The sequence below is a fragment of the Anoplopoma fimbria genome, chromosome 17, assembly GCF_027596085.1.
Source record: "Anoplopoma fimbria isolate UVic2021 breed Golden Eagle Sablefish chromosome 17, Afim_UVic_2022, whole genome shotgun sequence".
NCBI classification, from domain to species: Eukaryota; Metazoa; Chordata; class Actinopteri; order Perciformes; family Anoplopomatidae; genus Anoplopoma; species Anoplopoma fimbria.
In genome coordinates this window covers 21848251-21864893 of record NC_072465.1, presented here as the reverse complement: position 1 = coordinate 21864893, position 16643 = coordinate 21848251, and positions in this window count along the sequence as shown.

The following is a 16643-nucleotide window of genomic DNA, read 5'->3' as shown; positions in this document are numbered from 1 at the left end:
CTCTGTTACCTTCACTGATGTTTCCTTTGGCCTCTTTTTTTTGACAGCTCTCTTTTTTTTTTGAAAGAGAGCTGTCTCTCTCTTGTGGCTGTGTTCAAAATTGCATACCAAGTGTGATGCAAAATTGAGTATGTTGTGTGACAACACTTCATATAATGTTGATTTGGTGTACTCGAGAAATGCACAGATGTGTACTACATCAGCAAGAATATCTGAGTATAATATGTGAGCCCACTACACATACTCAGCTGCCCCACAATGCATTGCATTTGGACGCCTTGATACCAGGCAGCAATTTCCGGTTTTGAAAAGTGAAGTCAATGCAGAAGTACTTTAAACTTGCAAACTCTCTACTGACCATCAGACCCTAGTATGCAGTGTGGTAGTATGGGATGTTTCAGATCTGCCACGCCCGTCTCTCAGTGTCTGATCACTCACACCTGAATCTCATTCAACAATCAGAGGAGCTGCATATCATCTCAAAGAACCAGGTTTACTCCTCTCTGAGCTATATCTCACACAACTGTTACATTTAACAGGTGAAACTCTTTTTATTTGTCTTGGTGATTTTATTAAGGAGGCCTTTTTTGCTTCATCTTTTCTTCTGATTTGTGGCTGGTTAGGGCAATTACTTTGAGTCAGTGGGCAAATGGAGTTTTTCATTTTCCAGTTATTGTGGCTTCATTTGTTTGTTATTCATCTTTGGAGACCCTGAAGCCTTATTTGCTTCTGTTCATAAAATATTAGATGTTTTCTTTGTTAATAATCTTCATATAATTAAATGTCACTCGTTAAACTGTAGTGCCTTCAGCAGCCTTTCCTAGCTTTTGGTCCCATTTTCTTTGCAAAGGTTGGGTAAACTTTTTCATGTTTCATCCTTGTGTTCCCTTGACATAAAGTTAGGATCAAGCACGCTCGCAAAATAAATGAATTTGTACTCTGTAAACTCTAAATGTTGATGGAACAGTACTTTATTTTGACACCATAAACTGTTATGTGAATATGCGATAAAAATAATGTATGAGAAGATATTAAAATCTGAAAATAGAATTTAAATGCAAATAACTGGCAGAGAAATAAGGCACAAGTCAGACAAAACATTAAAGCGCTGTACTGTAATGTAATATATTGTTCATTTTAATTTAATAAAACAACGTTTCTATCAAACGCAGATTAACTGTATTTACTTTTAATACTCTTTGACTCAGTGTTACATTTGATTTGTGAGCATCAAACATAAAGACTGAAGTCTCAGTCTTTATGTTTGATCAACGGATCAGTATCTCTGCTACAATATAAACAGTGCTGAGAAGTAGCTAAGTAAATTTACCTTCATCTGGTCAAAGATGCTACACCGTCTGGGCCAACGGACATGAACAAGATTGCTACCATGTTTTTCATTCATTTTTAATTGTCATCTGTTTTTCTGTTGTTATAATTCACTTCCACTCCTTTTTTTCCTTCCCAATCTTCACTCTATCATCTCATCCTTACCTCCTAATTGTCCTTCCTCTCCCTTATTCTCTGTTTCTCTTTGCACACTTAGACATTCTGTTTGAAGGTAGGACTTACTCCAGGAGCTGGAAACTGACCCACATGTTCTCCATCATCAACCGACTTCAAACACAGGGGAGATCACTCGTCTACGTGTACGAACAATCCCTCCGGTTCGCTCTGTGCTCGGCTGCTCCCGACGCCTCTCACAGACTGTGAAGGATGTTAACAGCGTGCAGCCTTAGAATAGAAACAAGAGATTCTTTTTGATATCAGAGGATGAACAGGTGTGCAGACGACGGCCCCCTAAACTTTAATCAGTCTTCCTTTGTTGTGAGGTGCTGTGTTGTGTTGACAGAGCTGTTTTGGAGCCCAACCCGCATGACGGCTTAAGAAGTTACCTGCCAAGTTGTCGCGGGGAGCTCTTACTTGCAACCTGCAGCTTTTTTTTCTGATAGCAGTCGCTTTGGACGGAGAAATTACACCTGCGGCTCAGTTCTGACTTGCCAGCGAGGACTGCGTTGGGATAGTTTTGATACGCATGAAAACCCCGGCCAGAGATCTCCAAGAGACCTGAAAATATTCCCCTAATGGAAAACATTCCACTGTTTTGATGTCTCTCTGCGGTGTAAGATTTATTGTGTGGTTATCTCACACCTTTTCATTGGTTTGTTTTGTGGGGGTTTGTGGTCCTGGATAACCAAAACAAAATAGTCTACTTGTTTGTAATAATCTGTTTGCAGGGTTGCCAGGCAAATTTCCTCTTCTTTGTAGCACGTTTGTGTGTGTCATCCATCATACAGTAGATGGATTTATATACGCACAAACTTTAATGAATAACACAAGTAATCTGCTCAATGCATCATGTCATCATCACTCCTTCCTTTCTGATTATTTCTTCCTTTGTTTAAAATCTATGCTATAAATCATCATACATTGATTTGTGTGATATCTTAGAAAAACATTACTCCTCATTTTTCGTGCGTTTTCCTAAAAAAGTCCAGCAACATTTGTCAATTTCCACTCGTTACATGCATACAGTCTTAGAAGTTAGAAGTTTATATTCATTTCTCATCAATCAATCACAATCAGTGGTCTCCTGGGTGAAAAACACAGTATTTTTTTACCCATCCACCTCCTCTGTGTGGGAGTCTGTGTACTTCCTGGTGCAGTATAAAGTGGATTACATTCAAATTGATTTTGTGGTATATCTACAAATTACAGCGCATTCATTTTTTGTAGCTTTAGCTATGAACTCTGTATGAGAACAGCCTGATCTATTGATGGCAATGTTGGTCAGTCAGTCCACCTCTTGAAATATCTCAACAACTACTGGATGACTTGCCATGAAATGTTGTTCAGACGGTCTGAACCCAGAGGAGGAATTTTTCTCTGATCCCCTGACTTTTAATCTTGCACCACCATGATGTTGACATTTGTGGTTTTCACTGAAATGTCTCAACAAAATACTTGGATGGATTACAGTTAAAAGTAGGACACACATCCTTGAGGTGGAATTCTCTTGTAAACCCTTAACTTTTCATCTATCACCACCATCCAGCCAAAATAAATAAATAAATAAATACATGGCTTTATGACTACTGTACATAGTCACAACACTAGTGACATTCCCATCAGCCTTAGCTGCACTCTGGGTTTATGGCTAATTTGCACATTTTAGCATGCTAACACTCTAAACTAAGAAGCCTCTTCATGAAGTACTACCCTGAGCCTTCCTCGTAGCACTTATTGCATTCGTATTAGTTGTTGCACTTATTGTATTCGTATTCGTTTATTGCACTTATCCTATTCGTATTAGTTTGTAGCACCTATTGTATTCGTATTAGTTTGTTGCAATTATTGTTTTCGTAGTAATTTGCTTCTGCACTGTACTTTTGCTCTGGTTTATGCTTTTAGAGGCTTGTTTAAGAAAGGAGATGCACTTATGACTTCTGGTGACTAGTAGTTCTCTTGAATACCTATGTTGAATACACTTCCTGTAAGTTGCTTTGGATAAAAGCGTCTGCTAAATGACTGTAATGTAATGTAATGTAATGTAAAGGTGACCACACATCAGCGTGGTAGTTTTGTCATTACGAGCATGACGTTAGCATTTAGCTTGACGTACAGCTGTGTCTATAAGTCTTTGCACGGCTGCAGACTCTTATCGTCTTGTTCTTTATTTATTTATTTCTGTCGGTTTCTTTCGGCTTTCTCTGTCCGCTCAATAAATCCTCCCTCCCTCTGTCAGCTCTCATCCCCTCTCTCACTCCTTTCTCCCTCACTTATCACTGTGCACACTCTTTCCCTGTACCTGTCTCCTCCCTCTTTCTTTATGTTTTTCTCCCCTTTCCTTCCCTCGGTTTTAACATCTTCCTGCTACATTCATGTTTCGGGCCTCAACGGCTTCTTCGCTGTTATCCATCATCCTCTATTGGACCATTCATCACGTAGCCGGGACGCTATTGGTTCATTCGTCAACCGGCCAGCAGCCCCGCAGCTGCAGACAGCAACCGGCAACCAGTACACAGCCCCAGGAATGTATAGGCTCAGGGTTTGGTCCCTAATGTTGCACGGCACTTGAAACTTTGCAGCACTTATCTTGGGAAATTCTCCTATAGGCATAACTCCTTTGATGGAGTCTATTAAAAAGTACTCAATAATAGTCTGATAAAGAAAACAACAACTGTGAAACACAAGAAGGTACAACGCTGCAGAACATGTTTTCATGCTTCCATGTGTGATACGTGGCTGATGAGTTTGTCAGATAAAAACAACCTTCAATGTATTTCCCTGAAGTCAACATGAATGTGAGTGTAACACTGGGTGGTGTGAATGTTTCTGTGTTTATACCATGGCGGCCAAAAATACTGGTGATTGGCTGCCAGGCATCTGTTAAAATCATATCACAGAACACCTCAAACATGCGCAGCCTTCAGATTCAACTAGTGAGGTCAAATTTGTTCAAAGTCCAGTCCAGTTCAAGTGGTTTAATGGACAGGGGACTGACAAAAAAAGTTTTTAAATAAAATGTTACGATATGGTAATGCAGGAGAGACATGACAAATAAATGACAATAAATGACAATAAATTACAATTTATTTTGTAAAGCACCTCTCCTAGAACGCAATTGACAAAGTGCTATACAAGAAAAATATCCATAAAAGAAATGTAAGAATAAAAGTGAACAGGGGTTATGTAATAATAAGACATGGAATTGAAAATAACTGAAAATCAGCAAATCACACAAACAAACATACACCCACCCACCCACACACACACACACACACACACACACACACACACACACACACACACACACACACACACACACACACACACACACACACACACACACACACACACACACACACACACACACACACACACACACACACACACATTATTCTGACAAGGACAGAAAGGCAGACCTCTGAATGAGGCAAAGCTGAATTCCTCTGGTTTCATATAAATGTTTGCACATGCTGAGACCAAACACAAAAGCACACATACTGGCACAGATGCAGATGTTCAGGGTCTTTTTGAGGATACACACACACACCTCTGTAAGCATGCAAACACACACACACACACATACAAACAGACACACACACACACAGTTGTTTTTTCATGAACTTTGGGGACATTACATTGACTTACATTAATTTCCTGGAGACATACCCTAACAATAACTGCTACCAGCCTAACCCTAACCCTAGCCTTAAACCAAGTATTCACCTTTAAATGTAATAACTTACGTGTGCAGTTGCTCCCCATTTTCTCCCCCAAAATCATGAGTTACATTACATTTACATTACAGTCATTTAGCAGACGCTTTTATCCAAAGCGACTTACAATCAGTAGTATATTACACATCATTCACCCATTCACACACTGATGACAGGCTACCATGCAAGGTGCCACCATCAGACTCTAACTAACATTCATGCAACATCCAGTCCACACCGATGGCAAGCCTTCGGGAGCAACTTGGGGTTAAGTGTCTTGCCCAAGGACACATCGACTGCCGAAGCCGGGTATCAAACCACCGATCCTCTGACTGGAGAACTACCTTGCTCTCCACTACGCCACAGCCGCCCACAGTTCACAAAATGTGACTGTGTTCAGATATATGTCCCCACAAGATGAGTAAAACACGCATCCACACACACACACACACACGACAACTGAAACTGTTAGAGGTCGACAGGACTCCCAACAATCACCATCCCGACCCAGTTTAACGTGCACACTTGGACGTGAATGTAAACTACCCTCATATCTCCAGGTGATATTAATTAAAGCGTGAACATTTCTTTGCATCTATTAACACTGCCGCTCTCGGAGGGACGCAGCTGTCTCGAGTCTCTGACAAACCGGCTCATTTGCCAGTCGCTGTCCTCTCCTCGTTCTCACCATTTAAACCTCCGGGCCCCCCAGAGAGCACGAACGAAGGACGGACGGAGAAATATTAACACATATGTCATTCTTAAAATTGGGCTTCACATCATCACCACTTAAATGTTTCTAAACTCCACATAACCTCTTTCTTAAGATTTTTATTACGTACCCACAGTTAAAGCTGGTCCTCCCTGAAGGTAGCCTAAATAATTTAAGTCCCGGGTTTATTAAACCTTTTCATAACCAATTAGATTCTTTTTAATGTGTGAATGTGAAGCTAAAACATTTTTTCACTGCACACAATCTTTTATTCCACCACAATGACAAGTGATATGTTTCTGTAATAACCAAACGGGGCCACAGCTGTCAACTCCATGACTGAAATATTAATATTTATACAGTTTCAACTCTTCGTGATGTCTTTGAGTTTAAAGGGTTGATTCACCCAAATTACATTAAAAGCATATTCTGATTTGGGTCTAGTGGTTTGTGGGGATGGAGAACCACAAACTCTCATGCTTTCGATTGAAAAACTCGATCCCCCTCAGCAGATTAAGTCATTTGAATTATAGACCAGATTTCCTTTTTTTTCTCAGCACTTTAAGGACTTTTTGTCCAAGTTAGCTTCAACCTGAGGAAGATTTTGTGATATGATTGTCTATTTATGTTTCCAATGTCAATAAAATTGTTCAATAAAATTGTAAATGGATCATTTATTCAGATGATTATACATTTAAATTCCACATCTCTTTCTAAATAATGACCCCCTTATTTTGAAAATTCCCAGACTTCGCTGTGAACAGTTTTTGAACTGAAAATATAAAATATTCCCTATGAAAATTGGCGACTGCGTGTTTTGTGGTGCTCGCAGCAACAACAACCTTAATGAGCAGCAACATCTCTTTCCAGAAACAGTGTCCATTGTTGCTTGAGATAATCCACATTATGGGAGGAGGCAGAAAAGCTCAAACATCTTGATCCTAGAAAAGAGAAAAAGGAAAAACCATGCACACTTTGGATAATTATTAGACAGAATATTCTGAATACAGTGACATATTGGGGTCAGTGCTTTCTTTTAACACTTGAACAGCAGAGCAGAGTTTGCCTGCTCTTCACTAATGCACCGTTACTCTATAACGACTGGATGTGATGGCACGTCTGCTCCCATACAGCAGCCCATACATCAGCCCGTGACCACGCAGCCTCCGGTGGTGCGACAGGGTGCACAGCTGAGAGTCCGGTGCCAACGATAACAAGGGCTTCCTTCAGTGCCACGTATTCTCCTGCAGCTCCGCACCTGTCGCCATGCGTGTGCGTGTGTGTGTGAAGCATGTAGCATAAAAAAGACATGTGGTGCTCGTACACATTCCTTCCGCCCCGCTCATGAATCACTCTGCCCCCACCTCTGGTCCTCGGAGAGGGATGAGGAGAGATGGGGAGGGCGAATGAGGAGACGTTTAGGAGGCTGAAGTATGTCGAGTGTAAATGCTTTATGTATGTACACTATGTGTGCTATCTGCTTATATGGGTGTAGGTTCACCGCTCAATGTTTACATGTCATTGGACTTTATAAGAGGAAAGGATTGTCTGTGAAAGATAAAGAAAGAACAATCTGATTACATGCATTTGTTATGTTAGGGGCTTATATTTTACTGTAAGCAGAAGTAGTGGTACCACAATGTAAAAATACTCTGTTGCAAGTAAAAGTCCTGCAAATACATACATGCGTAAGAATAATCAGTAAAATGTATGTAAAGTATTACAAGTAAAAGCACTAAATGCAGAAAAAGGTCCCTATATAATATCAATTCATTACAATTACTCATGTTTAAATAAGAAAGCAGGATTTTACTCCCATAGTTTTTTGAAGTGGAGCAAATCTTTCAACTACTTTTGTATAAGTAGTGAAGTAAAAACTACCCTCTGAAATGAGGTGGAGTTGAAGTGGAAAGTGGCATGAAAAGACAAGTCCCTAAAATTACTTAAGTACTATGGTTGAGTAAATGTACTTAGTTGTGGACAGATAAACTCCAGCTGGCTGTGACGGATTTAGAAAGCAGATAGCATTTATTGATAGTTATGTTCAGTAAACAATTTTCTTTAATTTCCCATTTTAAGTAGCTTTAAAGTTTTTTAAATCATCTTACTCATCTCTCTGATTCTGCTTCAGATTTAGATTTAGATTTTGTGTTTTTTCAGATTTACTGCTTCATGAAAGTCCAGTTTAGGATACCTTCATTGATGCTTTGGTCTTTTCATTAGATTTGTTGATAATGATTAATATATGAAACAATGCCAGCCCTATCCTCTTAACTATCTGCAGATAGAAGTCTGTGTAACTCACTCTGGATAACCCTGACACTGGCTGTCTCCCGTCCACTCACACTCTCCCATCGGGGGCCCGACATGCCCCGGGACATAATGTCAAATTCCACATGACTAAGCTACCTGGCCGAGCTATTATTGGACCACATGCCTGACAGGACAGCAGTAGCAGCAGCAGCATCAGGGGGCTGTGAGGAGACAAACGGTGACTTTGAGGCTGATATGCAAGGTGCTGGAGACATGAGGACGGGAAGCTCCTTTGACGATATGGTCAATATCACACACAGATAAAAAAAGAAACACCAACCAAAGTGATATAATCTGTATTAGGTACAAGCTGATACTACAAAACTAATGCCCCATAACCGACAAAATGGAGAAGATTGTTAGACAACTTTGCATATATTTAATATAGATATATTTACTTGAGTAAAAGTAGGGACTAATAAAGTTGATTATTATTATTATTATTATTATTATTAACACCTATATTCAAATTCTACTGAAGTTAAAGTATTAGCATCAAAATATATCCTACTTAAAGCAACAAAAGTAAAAGTACACATTATGCAGAATGACCCATTTCAGAACAGATGTTATTATTGTTATTATTTAGGCAAAAGCAATACTAATGTGGTAGCTGGTAAAGGTGGAGCTAATTTTAAAATGGCTACTATGTATAGTCTACTGCAGAATAGCTTCATTAAGGCTTTGATAATACGGCATAATTTATTAGTTGGTTGTTGCTGAATTAATATAGATTGCTGAATCTGCAAAGTAACCATAGACTAAAGCTGCCTGTGAATCGTAGTGTAGTAAAAGTATAAAAGTTGTATAATTGTAAATACTCAAGTATACAGTAAGAACTACAGTAAGAAGGCTAACTCAAACACTCTAACATTGTCAGCGTTAGCTCATAGGCTAAAGTTCTACTGTTAAGTTCTTTATACATGTGTGCTAATGAAGTATGCAGCGTGATAAACATCTCATGCACTGTTCTCAGTAATACATGCATCACCCACAGGCGTAGTTTGATAGCGTTTGTTAGCTTTAACTAGAAAGCTAGCTGAAAAGGCTGGTGCTCAGTTTGTACCAGCTAGCATTAGCTACCAGCTTGCTAAAATAAAATAAAAGGCTGGGAATTAGCTGGGAAAAGGCTGGGAAAGAGCATAGAAATACTGAAGTTGACTCATAAAATGATCAAGTGAACAATAAACAATAGATTTAATCCAGTTATTTATTTATTTGATCAATTTATTTGTGGTAAAGGAGATGATACATCTATATAATTATTTTATTCTATTCTATTATTATCTAACTAATAATGGTAATTATTTAACGATGTGTTCAGTTAGATTTCTAACTTGCTTGATAAACTTAGTACAACAGTATCCTACATGTTGTCTGTTTCCAAACAACACAGGATCCTTATTTAGAAAATATATAGGTTACTATAAACTTAATTCTCTCTATGTTTTTGTCAGTGCTTATCTGATTTATGTTTTTACTATATTTTCACCACAGTTATTAAAAAGAAGTTTGAATTCTTGGAAGAACAGACACGTCTAAACAGTCAGTCATTTAAGCCGACCACAATCCTTTAATTTTTCACAAGGAAAGTATTTTCATTAAAGCCCTATTTAAGTGCACTTTTAAAAAATTGTTTTCTCTGGACACAAAGTTAATTTTTTCTGCACTTCACGTGTCCAAAAAAATAAGAACTTGAGATGCTGTTTTGGACGTCTGGAAGATATTCTCCTGCCAGAGGAGCATGAGCTCATCACTGAATCAGCAGAGCTATGATCCATAATAACCACATATTACGGCCAGACGCTGTTGTGTTTGGAGGACTTTGTGACGAGCCAACGCTCTTGTTTCCGCAGGGCTTCCTCTTCTCACAGAGAAGCTGTACTTTCTAACCTCCTCTTTGTGTTCAGAGCCCCCCAGTCCTCCTCTTCCTCCTCTTCATCTTCCACCCGGGTCAAGGATCTACTATATGCAAGAGATGGATAAAACGTTTTCGTGGGTGCGAGAGCCAAGTGGTTTGTCAGAGAGGTCGGCTGAGGAGGAGGAAGAGGAGGAGAGGAGAAGAGGCCAAACACAACAGATGTTCGGCTGTGGACGTTTGGTTTCAGCTGCAGTCGGGTGTGAAACAGAAAGGTCTCAGTGCGAGTTACATCCAGCACTCCTCTCCTCCGCTTCTTCCTCCTCTTTCACTCTCCTCTTCATTTCATTTTATTTCTCTTCCTTCCTCTTTGTCCTCCTCTCACCCCCTCACCTCCTCACTCTCCTTTGAGTTCTTCCTCCTTCTTTGTCCATCCTGTTCTCTCCGCTCCTGACCTTTTCTCTCTTCCTCTCCTCTTCCTCCTCTCCTCCCCTTATCATCCACTTCTAATCTCAACTTCCTCTTCCCCTCTTCTCTTTTTCTTTTTCCTTTTCCTCTTCCTCCTCCCATCATCTCTCCGCCTCCTCCTCCTCTTTCCTGTTCTCTGCTATACTTCCTTTTCTGTTCTCTCCTCTCCTTCCCTTTCTTTCTTCCTCTTCTTCCTCCTCTCCTCACCTTATCCTCTACTTTTAATCTTAAATTCCTCTTCCCTCTTCTCTTTTCCTTTCTCTCCTATATTTCCTTTTCTGTTCTCTCCTCTCCTTCCTTTTCTGCCTTCCTCTCCTCTTTCTCTTCTTCCTCATTCCCCCCTTATCATTCACTTCTAATCAGAACTTCCTTTCCCCCCTTCTCTTTTTCTTTCTTCCTTGTTCTTTTCCTCCCCCAGCATCTCTCTTCTTCCTCCTCCTCTCCCTTTCCTGATGTCTCCTCTGCTTCCTTTTCTTTCTTCCTCCTCCTCCTCCTCCTCCTCCTCCTCCTCCTCCTCCTCCTGTCTATGATCCTCCATTTGTGGCTGCAGGAATTAGAAGTCTCATGTATTTCCGATAATCCTATTTGTGGTGAAGAATCTTCTATCGATGCTAAAACAATAACATATAATTACATTTCTCGGTTGTAACTCGACTACAAACATCGCATTCATTGTTTAGGGCAACAACAAAAAAAAGAAAGAAAGCCTGAAACCAGTTATCATTGAATTGAGGGTTTAAGTTATTTGATTCAGTCTTGGGAAATGATTCTTGTTGAGATAGACAGAAATGCTCCCTCTGCCTGAAGCTAACAAATGGAAATCATTATGTGTGATTGGAGGGTTCGGCTGCAGCAGAATAACTCTGAGTGTCTCTGTCACTGACACTCTGTGGACAACCACCGGCTCGCAGATGGAATTTGTGATAAAGCAGATTGGCGGCCCCCGGGGATTAAAACAAGCCTCTCTTTATCAACCTGGATCGCTGTTAAGTTTCAATATTGTGTTTGGCTGATATTTATCTGTATTTATCCCAAATGCAGTGATGCCTTGTGTTCACGCCGAGGATTCCCATCATGCAGACAGAAACATCTACATGCCAGAGGTCTGATAAGGTCTGTAAACGAGATAGTTATCTCAGACTTGTTGTTTTCGTGTCGTGCTCTTCCATGCAGCACCAGCTCCTGACCTATACTTTCTCCCATTCTCCTCCATCAGCCTAATCTCTGTTTCCCCTCGCTCCTCATCTCCTCCCCCCTTTTTGCTTTGATGTTCATTGTCAGCATCACTCCCAACTCCCCAACACCAGACACCCTGGTTAACGCAGATTACAGGGCGGTGGAGGGAAGCAGCCACACAAAACAATCATTTCTCCATTGTTGTCAATACATGAAAAGGCTGTTTTTATGTGTTTAAAGGGCTGGTTCACCAGAATTATCATAAAATAGCCTCGCAGATTGTTCAGAATTTTAGAAATCCATCCCTGAGTTTTCTGCCGCCATCTCCAACACATAAACATCTCTTTACAAGAACAATGGCCTGTTCACTCTCCGTATGACCCACGCTTTTCTCGTTCTACTGAAGATTAGTTCCTTCAAACACTTGTGACTTTGAGCAGTTGGTGAGCACAGCTATCAAGAGAGAGTTAGTAGTTGAGTGTAAATGAAGCAGTGGAAAGCCGACACACTCAAGTGTGTTTGCGTTTTAACATAACCCGATATAATCCGTGATTGATTGTTTACTTTTGCTGTCTTGCCGTGGAAAATATTTATGAGAGCACCAAATCCATGACTAATAATAGTTCACAACAAATTCACTATTCAATCCTGTTTGAATAATATTGGCTACGATCCCAGCAGTTATAGGAATGTGTTGTTTTTTTAATAACAGAATATATGCATGAGCCATTTAAAAAAAACAATATATGTCTTCAGTAGGAGCAAATGGAGAACAATAAGGCTGTGAAAGTATTTAAAGATGGAATATTACATTGATGGGTTTGGTCTTTTACATGGGATTTGATGACAATAAGAAAAATATCCTTATCCTTATCCTTCTACGACAAAAAACTTGAACTGGTGCCAAATTACAAATTATTTAAATTTAGTTTATTTAAGTTTCAAGTTTTTATGTGAGTTTTCTGAGAAACATCAGACACCAGAACTGCCGAATCATCTGTCACCAACGTGCAGGTGCATCAGTCAAATAACAAACAAACAGCGGCCTCGGACAACGCGGACAACTCCTCTGGATAAGACAAAGAGAAACAGTAATCACAAGTTAAAACCTACCTAAAGGGATAAAACCCAAATCATATGATATACACAGGGTGAACAGATGCAACTAAACGGCATTCAGCTTAATAGTAGCAATGTTTCCAGTGATGGTTGCTACTTTAAAGCCCTGAAGTGTTTTCCTCATTAAGTCTCCCCCTGAAAGTTGTTTTGCTAACGAAATTCCACAGACACCCTTTATTCCCCCAAATCCCCTTATGATAATGCAAAGACCTGTAAAAGAACAAGTGAGATTTTTCTTGAGCGGCTAGACTGCTGCCATGGAGCTTTATCCCCCTAAAACCCTGCAAAAATCTCCTTATCTCCAACCAGCCCCCACCCCACCACATCTACACCGTCCACTCTACTCCAACACCCTAATCTTGACCCCAGCCCGCCGCCCCCACCTTCTCTTTGCCGTGTCAGTATAACGAATGCACCCCCGTCCTGAAACCCAGCATGCCGCCGGGCCGTGATGGATGTTCACATCACAGCCGCAGTTTACAAAGCCTCCGTGAATACAGTGCAGCCACCCCAGATCCTGTCAGCTGAGTCCCTCAACGCTGCACGCAGAGGTGCCCTGTGCTAGCAACAACTCTTAAAACCTGATAGTAGAGATGGTGGAAAAACTCATCCATAAATGTCAACCCGACCCCCCTTCTCTCTCTAGCCCCCACCACTAACACCAGCAGCAACCATGGAGACTTTTACTCCACTGCAGCACTTTATGGGCGTCTAACACAGGGAAACTCTGGTGTGAAATTGAAGATGAATTGTCGTCACTTAAGAATGCGCAGCAGAGAGGTGGAGAGAGTGATTGCTTAATTTTGTTTGTGCAATAAAAATCCTTTTTTTTCTCTTCACTTTCTCTTCTGTAATGGCTCTGTTCATTTCTCCAGCAACAGGCCGTTAAAGTGTAAATCAAACGGTGATCCTGAGGCAGTCGGACGTATCGCTCAAACAACAAAGCCTCCATCAATAACCGCTCACCTCCGCACGAACTGGCAGAATATTACATTGACTATCTATTTCATCCCATTCCTAACGCTCCACAAGCCAGAGCGGTGCACCCCGGACAGTAATCTGAGCTCTGCCATGATATTGCAGCTCCCCGGACAGGAGTTGTGTTTGTGTAGCTGTGTGTATTTGTGTGTGTGTGTACAGAGTAGGAAGTGGTGGATTGAGGAACAGCGTCAGACCCTAAGCCCCAAGATCAGCCACCTGTGTGTTATCAAGGGCAGCCTGATAATCCTCGCTGCCCTGTATCTGCCCCCTTTGCCTCCACACACACACACACACACACACACACACACACACACACACACACACACACACACACACACACACACACACACACACACACACACACACACACACAAACATGCATGTACATGCCGTTTGATCTCATGTCACTTGGTTTACTCCTCAACACGCCCCTGCACAAAATATCACTATAACACGCCCTGCAAACCCACTGGAGATGATAAAAACATGATTATCTTTTCAGTCAGTCTGCTTTTTGTGATCCATTTCTATTGCAGGGTGTTATTATCAGACGCAAATCAAAATATTTCTCATGTGTGTGAATTTAAAGGTTAAGAAACCTGCACCTCCTCCAGGCAGCAGATAAAATAAACCACTTTTTACTTCTGATGAGGGGGAATTTCTTCCACCGCATAATTCAAACGTAGAGAAAAAAACACGGGAGCAGGTGAAGAACCTTAAGATGCGAACCGAGAGAATGTGATCCCCCGCTGTAGTCTGTAATTTCCTCATCAAGAAGAAAGATGTTCTGTCACAAGAGCTGCTTCAATCCAAACAATCCAAACCACATCTCAACAGGTAATTAGACATCAGCCGTTCCCTCTCTAACAGAACCTACAGCAGGGTCCTTTTGGAGCCCGAAACGCAGGAGCCAACATGTCAACCGCACGCTGCACCCACAAAACCACCTCCACACTTCATTTGGAATTCTTCACTTTCTCCCTCCGACCTGTTTTTACCATTCACTCCTGCAGACATTTCCAAAAGGGGGGAACTCCATTGCCGAAACATAGGTAAACCTATCCAACAAGGGAGCCCATTCTTTTGAAGGATCACTAAATTTCTGGTGTAATTTAATTCCTGCATGCCTCCTGTCCCGTATCACGGCTGCGTGTCTCCGAGGTACAACACCGTAGTAAATAATGGCCTGGGGCTGCACCTCTACTCGCCAGGCTGCTATTCCTTTACAGTTGAGAAAGCATAAAGGGACTGCAGTCATAAATATGCATAGTCCGACAGCTCTATAAAGACTCCACAGATGGGAATTACGGTCGTGCAGAGGTGTCTGCATAAATTGAATACTGTAAAGGCGCCTTGAAATAGCATGCTCATTGTTATAGCGAAGAAACATTGCGCAGTAGGAAAGCTGGAACAACTGAGTTTGGATCAAAAAGAACTGTGTTGGAGAAAACAGTACGAGTGGACAAAGCAGAAGTTCTCGCAGGTAATCCCAAAAAGAAGTAAAGTAGAAACTTTGGGAGAAAATGAAAAGTGCAACCCGAACCCTTGATACTGATGAAGAATGCTAAGCAATATGTTACATTGGATGAATGTTAAATAAACATAAAGTCTTTTTTGTTTTTATAGACCCAAATCACAATTTTTGTTAGAAGGTTTTGCAATCTGACACCCATTATGTTAAGCTCGTTAATTCAGAAGGACAAACTCAACGAAAACCCTTTCAAGTAGCACAAACAGACGGGGTGTGAAGAAACAAGTTTAAAGAAAATCAGGCAGGGAACGGACAAGAATAGGAGTCTGATGCCATGCTAGTGAGACTGTACTTATGCACAGAGCTTAATGCTATCTTCAGCATGCTAACATGCATGTTAGCATGTTTAACAGGTATAATGTTTACCATTGAAGCCATCTTAGTTTTGTGTGTTTGCCCGCTAAAGTTTGCTATTTAGAAATAAACACAAAGCACAACTGTGGCTGATGAGAATGCCATTTAACAAAAGTTTTGAACCAAATTTTGGACTGATTGTTTCGCTAGATGAAAAGTCGAGCGGTCACCAAAGTTTTAATCATGAGAGGAACACGAACGTCGTTACAAAATCTCACGGTGGTGCGTCCGATTACTGTAAAGACATTCAACTAAAACTCTAGAATGTGGATGTCTGTACACAATTCCATTGCAATTAATGAAATACAATAATAATTTTGACCAAAACAGATTGACTTACATTGCCTTCCATGGAGCATTTCTGTTCGTTTCACATAATCTTCCTGTACCTTTAAAAAAATTGACATAATTAAAGAAATGATAACACGTCCCTGATTTCCTTCAAAATGTGTATGCAAAAAGGAGAAACATCTTTTAGGTTTGAAAAAATGTCTGGTTTTGAAGACTTGACTTTGCTCACTACTGAGTTTGAGTTTTTGTGACGATTCAAAACAAATCCTGGATTTTGGTCTTAGTTCCACATCACATCCTCAGACCCCACCCTGGTGATCCGACACCACTTCCCCTCTTCGGGAGTGAAAGCAGGAATGAAATCTATCGTTTCCAGATCAGTGGAGGAGGGAGAGTGCGAGGAGGGGGAGTTAGCGAGGAATAGCGTGACCTTCTTTGATCCCATCTGAAGGTCTTCCTCATTCCCACCCTCCCTCTGACCGCCTCCTCCACCTCTCACATGAACGCTGTGCTCTGCCAAGCACCTGTCTGCAGGTATGAAATTAGAGAGAAAGACATTCAGGGCATTTGCCTGCACACAAAGTCTCCTCTGGCCTCACCTGCCTGTCCTCATCCTTG